The 6,104-nt window shown below is 38.7% G+C and overlaps 1 long non-coding RNA gene across 1 annotated transcript; it reads right to left on the bottom strand.

The window, feature by feature from the left end:
• Positions 1–973: 973 nt before the first annotated feature.
• LOC122479691 lies at positions 974–5,277 on the bottom strand. Its single transcript, XR_006296405.1, has 3 exons — positions 5,226–5,277; positions 2,841–2,979; positions 974–1,050 (listed from the first exon to the last, which is right to left on the bottom strand). It is a non-coding gene; the product is annotated as an uncharacterized LOC122479691 (long non-coding RNA).
• Between the last annotated feature and the right edge of the window lie 827 nt (positions 5,278–6,104).

Raw genomic sequence — 6,104 nt, 5'->3', positions numbered from 1 at the left:
AGTCTATGTGGAAATTCTGGTGGTGGGGGTGAACTGCCTGGTCATGTGGCAGCTGAGAAGATAAAGCTGTAAGTCGGTGGCCCTGGACCTAGAATAGTTGTAACGATTCTATGTGTTTTCCTTCCATTGCATCATCCCTACTCTTTCACTGCTTTTTTAAAAAGGCATATCCTGGTCTCAGTTGTGCAAGGAGTACTTAGAAGAAGATCTGTGGCTCGGTCTGGACTGAAAAGGTAGTGAATGCAGCATTGCCTCCCCCAAGTCTGGAATGGGCAGAGTGGCAGTATCAGCAGCATCAGAGGCGGCAGCTCAGGGGGATAATGAGGCCTCGCAGAAGAACCAGGCGGAAGTGGCCTTGTTTCTATGTACCTCTGAGGCAATAATCAGAAACTCAGGAAAAGCTGAGGGATTTGGTTCCTGACAGAAGCAATGGGAGGTCAAATCTTTGTGCCTTGGATTGCATTTATGTCCATATCAAATTTAAAGAAGATTAAAACTAATTCATAGGAACTCCAGTAACAGAAAACTATACGGTGAATTTTATGGATTGTAATCCAACCCAGTAAACATTCATTCAGTGTTTTTTTATGAATAGGGAAGGAAGTTATAGACTGTATTCTTGAGGAATTTACAATACAAAATTCCAAAGAAGAAGAGAATTAATAAAGGCCTTAAAAGTAGTTCAGAATTTAACGGCCATACACAAGGAAGAAAATCTTATTTCTGAGATGGGGATTCAGGTAAGGTTTAATTGGCATCATGAAGGGGGCAGTGATGATGGAATCCAAAGAAGTCTCATGCACACCTCATGCACCAGTTGGAAACTGGGCTTAGGTATAAGCAACAGAAAGCCCAACGTAAGTTAACCAAATTAAACTTTAGTCTTTTTACCCAACAAGCATTTCTGCACAGGTGACAGTGCAGCAGCTCTCAGTACTGTCAACACCCCGGGCTCTGTCGCCTTTTTCCTCTACCTTCCTTAGTGTTCCAACTCCCATCCTGACAGTTCCAGGATGATGCCTGCTTCACCAGCATCTCAGCTCTTGCTTCCTAAAGGAGAAGGAGGAAGAGAGAGATATGGAAGAGATAAGAAAATGCTGCCAAAACCACCACTTAGGTCTCCATGGGTAGAAGTATGTCAAAAGGGCTCACCCTTTGTTTTCAGCGAGATTAAGATATGTAGTTTTTGTGTTCTTTTTGTTTTAGCTGGTCACACGGTTATCCCCCTTCCAAAAAATAAAAATTAGGGTTCTGCTAAAGAAAAAAAGCTGGAAAGAGTATTAGATTAGTAACTATTAAGATGTGCCAACATCCCACTTATTAATTCTGCAGCCTAGGATAAAAGTCAACTAACATTTCTGTATGGCAGTTTCTTTACCTGTGAAATGGTTATAATAATATCTTCCTAGTAAATGTTTGGGTGAGGATCAGGGACCATGTATTCAAGATGTTCAATATAGTCCTGACAAGTTAGGAGAGCATAATAGAGTGTAGCTGCTGTTACTGTTTAATTGGTTTTTTGTTTGGTTTATTAGAAATTGAAGGAGGAGTCCAATTTCAATACATAAATACTGGAAGAATAAAATTTTAGATGAAGGAAACAAGATCACAAAAACATGGACTTAGAAAAAAATATGTAAGGGGTGCATGGGTGGCACAGTTGATTAGGCATCTGACTTTGGCTCAGATCATGATCTCATAGTTCGTGAGTTCAAGCCCTGCATCAGGCTCTGTGCTGACAGCTCAGAGCCTGAAGCCTGCTTCTGATTCCGTGTCTCCCTCTCTCTGCCCCTCCCCTGCTTGTGTTTTTTTTTTCTTATTCTCTCTCTAAAATAAATAAAATAAACATTTAAAAAATATGTAAGAAAATTTAGAGCATGTTCAGGAAATTTTACATAGTTTAGGAAGACTATCATTCATGTGAGAGGGAAAAAGTGAATGGTAATACTAGGAGGTCAGTATTCTGGGTCATATGATGAGTGTTGGCAGTGGGGGGCGGGGCTGGAACAGGGGTATAAGAGGCAGGCCAAAGGGTTTGATGCCTCGGCAGATAATGTGGAAGCACTGACGTTTTCAACACAAGATTAAGTCCAAGCTATGCTTCATGCTGACCACTGTGACAGCAGTGCATACGATATACTTGGCAGCTGGAGAAAAACCAAAGCAAGAAGAGTAGGGGAATTAATTTATACCCAAACAAAACATATTAAAAGCCTGAAGTGGGATAGCAGCAACAGAATAGAAAAAAGGAACTGATTCAGGAGTCATTTTTAAAACATTACTTACAGAATTTGGCATCCAACAGAATAGAAAAGGTCAGGGAAAAGACGGTGCCAAGGTAGTGAGCTAAACTTCAAGCTTCGTGGTGTCATTAGCCAGGGTGGAGGATAGAGAGCAGGCCAGGGAGAGAGAGGACCACATTTAAAAGGTGGAAGGAAAGAATGGAGAGGGAAGCTGAGGGGAGAGATGGAAAAATACTGAGAGTAGAAACATTTAGTCATGTAAAATAAGATGTATAAAAACGGTTATATTCCAAGGGGTTGTTTAATCCATAAAAGGAATTTTCTCAGGCGAAGTAATGAATCTCTGAGAGCAAGATGCCTAATCCGAGTCATGCGCTAATCTGACTGTGTGGGGAGGCACCACCCATGTGCACTTTAGAACATGTACTTGCTGTTCAATGGCATTAGCATAGAAATAGTCCAAAAGCATGCAAACGTGTTTCTGAAGAAAATTCCCACTACTTAGTCTTTCACTCTCGTTAGGATGCAAAATTATTCCTCTGGAAATATTTGGGCACGGTTTGTCCTTCCTAGAGGCAAAGGAATGAGTTAATTTACCTCTTTAGGATCCCTCGCAACGACGTTCAGATCTTGTGATCATGGGCTCTGGGCTCAGTTTCAGCAGTTAATGGTCACAATGGAAACCCAAAGCGAAAGCAGACTGGGGAATCACTGCTGGAATCAAGGCGCTTTGTCACTTTGAGAAGAACAGAGTAAGGAACATAAGTGGTCTATTGACAGAATTGTTTGCTTATCATTTTTGGCACCTGGCATTTAAAACCGGGCAGGAAACACCTTTGAAAAATGATAATCCCAAACAGTTTAGACTTAATACAGTACTTTCATCTCTGTTTCTGGGATTTGGGGTCATTTAGATTTTAACACACTAGCCATAAACCATCTAAATACATTCTTAAGGTTGCAGTAAGGGATAATTAGATTCTAGGATCATAGTTTTGAAGAATTTATACAGACACAAATCTTTTCAGTAATTATTCAGTATTATTTCAAGTCAAACGCTAGTTTGTTTCAAACTTCAGAAACCCCTTTGAAAAATGTTATGTGTTTTCTTCCAGTATTTTGGTTTACTTTAGAGATACTCATTTCCCCATAAATGAAGTCACTGGAATTTATTACCAAATTTAATTTGGTACCTGCTCTGCCCTAGACACTTCATCAGCACTGATGTAAAAAGGAACAATCTGATTATGCTAAATTATCTCACCTGTGATTAGGAATAACTCGTTTCAGGAGTCAAAGTGATTGTAAATAAATTCGTATTAGAGGGCTGAATAATTGCAAATCGTGTTTTTCTCATCTTTTAAAAATTTTATTACACGTGAGGTTACAGGTCCCATGAGTTTATGGCACTTAACCTAAAGGCAGTAAAAGTGCTAAGCTGGGTATATAATGATATTCGTAAGTCACCTTATACTAGAAAAAGACTGTTGGTAGCTGCCTACAATGAAACTAAACTGTCCTCTTTCCTCCTTCATAGTTGTGCAAGTACACTGTTAGTGGGAATCTCACTTGAGGTTCCTAACTGCTAAAGTAATAATGTCTTGTATGTATACAAGACCTTCCTTGTAGAGTTTTTTTGCCAAAAAAAAAAAAAAACAATTGAAGATTTTTGTTACTATCTCCTTCTACATTCCCATAACGACATATTTTATAGGCTTAAAAATTAAAGATTAAGTCAAGGTCATCCAGTGAGAGATTAATTTTTTAATGGAAAGGCCAGTGTTCCATTCATTATCTTATCTCTATTACCTTAAAAATCACATTTAGCATGTATCATAAGGTAAAACTTTGTAAATCACCGGTTAGCATCTGACTCAAGGTATCATGCCTCACAAGCAGCTTTCTTTTTTTTTTTTTCAACGTTTTTTATTTATTTTTGGGACAGAGAGAGACAGAGCATGAACGGGGGAGGGGCAGAGAGAGAGGGAGACACAGAATCGGAAACAGGCTCCAGGCTCTGAGCCATCAGCCCAGAGCCTGATGCGGGGCTCGAACTCACGGACCGCGAGATCGTGACCTGGCTGAAGTCGGACGCTTAACCGACTGCGCCACCCAGGCGCCCCACAAGCAGCTTTCTTAATAAACCCATTTGCTCAGCATATAACGCCAAGTTAAAAGAATTTAAAGAACTCGGATTAGGTTGCTTTTTAGTAGTTCTCATTGTGACTTACTAAATTAAATGACAAATTGAAATGCAGCTGAAATAACTCTGGAACTGGTTCTGTTATGGTTAATGAAAAGGTTTCAATCTCTAATGCTCATCTCTGGAACGTTTATTTTCGTGAAAGTGAGTTCTGTTCAACAAGTACTAATGAGACATTTGTAGGGTTAAAACTTTGCATTTGAATTTTTTTTTTTAAGAAAATCACAGCAACAAGTTCAGAGAAGTATGGGGTATGGATGGGATGCCAATTAGTGCTTTTCAAATTGGCATTCATTCCAATTAGTGCTATTGATCTTCAAGTACATGCCAGAGCGTGTTCAGGCTCTTTCATAAACATTATGACATTTAATTCTCCTTCAAACATGATGGGGTAGGCATGGCAAACTCTGTTTCATAAATGACAACATTTCAGGATTCTGAGATTTAGTTTGATGTTTTGTCCACAAGCTTCATGGTAGCAAAACAAGTTGTCTGAACCTTGCATGGGGACCCAAGGGTAGACTAGCATATAGTATTTATTCTAATGATAATATTTATCATGAATTGGTTAATTCATTTATAAATTGGGCTGATATTATTAGCAAACAAATAAAGTTATACTTGAATAAAATGAAACTTCAGCAGGGCTGTGGCAATGGAACATATTGTGGACTTTTATATATTTCTATGTGGCTTAAATGTTATTAGAGTAAATGGTAATTGTAACTAAAAACAAGCAAAATACAAGAAAATGGAAGGAAAACTTTGGTTAGATTTACCTGAAGTCTGGGACTGTCCACTTATTTTAATTTGATACTGGGTCTTCATACTATGTGTGGTGGAAATCAAGAACAACAAGAACAACAACAATAATAATTGAAAACATGTATGTTGTATATATTCAAACATGTTACTGCATGGCATGTATGTCCTATATATATCAACTCATTTAATCCTCACAACCCTTTGAACTAGAGATAATTGTTATCGCCATTTTAGAAATGAGGAAATCACAACACAGAGAGGTTAAAGAATCTTCCAAATTTACACATATAGGAAGTACACACATCCCAAGCAGTATGCCTCATAAACACAGGCCATTTAACACCTACTCCCTATTGTCATACATGTTGGAACTCCCCTATGGTCTAGTTCATTGACTATTAGGTAATGCATTGTTTTGATAGTTGCACTTTGGCACTGAAATCACAGCTTCCTAATCCTGACCTCATTTAGAGAGAGCCAAATTACGTTTAATTCCCAATTCAGTACATATTTGTTGGGACCCTGTCAGGTGCCAGATAATCTTCTGGATGCTTGGATGTATCGGCTACCTTTGGGCAACTGAAGTGGTAGAAGAAGAAAAAGAAATTATTTGCCTGAATTCTTCATAAAGTAGAATCCGTGATCAAGACTTCTTGTAAATGTAAGTGGATAATTAGGAGTATTATCTGAGTGGACAAAATTAGGGACAAGAGGAATAAAAGAAGTATGGGTGAGGAACCAATTAATGGATGCAGTAAGTTGGCCACCACTCTCTTATTCTATACCTAAGAGAAACTTTGTAAAAGGCATACAGGAACATTTGCCTTAGGGAACTAAATGCCCAACTCCCTGGCCAAGGATAGCCCTGCAGGATCAAGTTCCCCCACATTCAG

This window comes from Prionailurus bengalensis, chromosome C1 (genome assembly GCF_016509475.1).
Source record: "Prionailurus bengalensis isolate Pbe53 chromosome C1, Fcat_Pben_1.1_paternal_pri, whole genome shotgun sequence".
NCBI classification, from domain to species: domain Eukaryota; kingdom Metazoa; phylum Chordata; class Mammalia; order Carnivora; family Felidae; genus Prionailurus; species Prionailurus bengalensis.
This window is presented reverse-complemented; position numbering and strand designations above follow the sequence as displayed.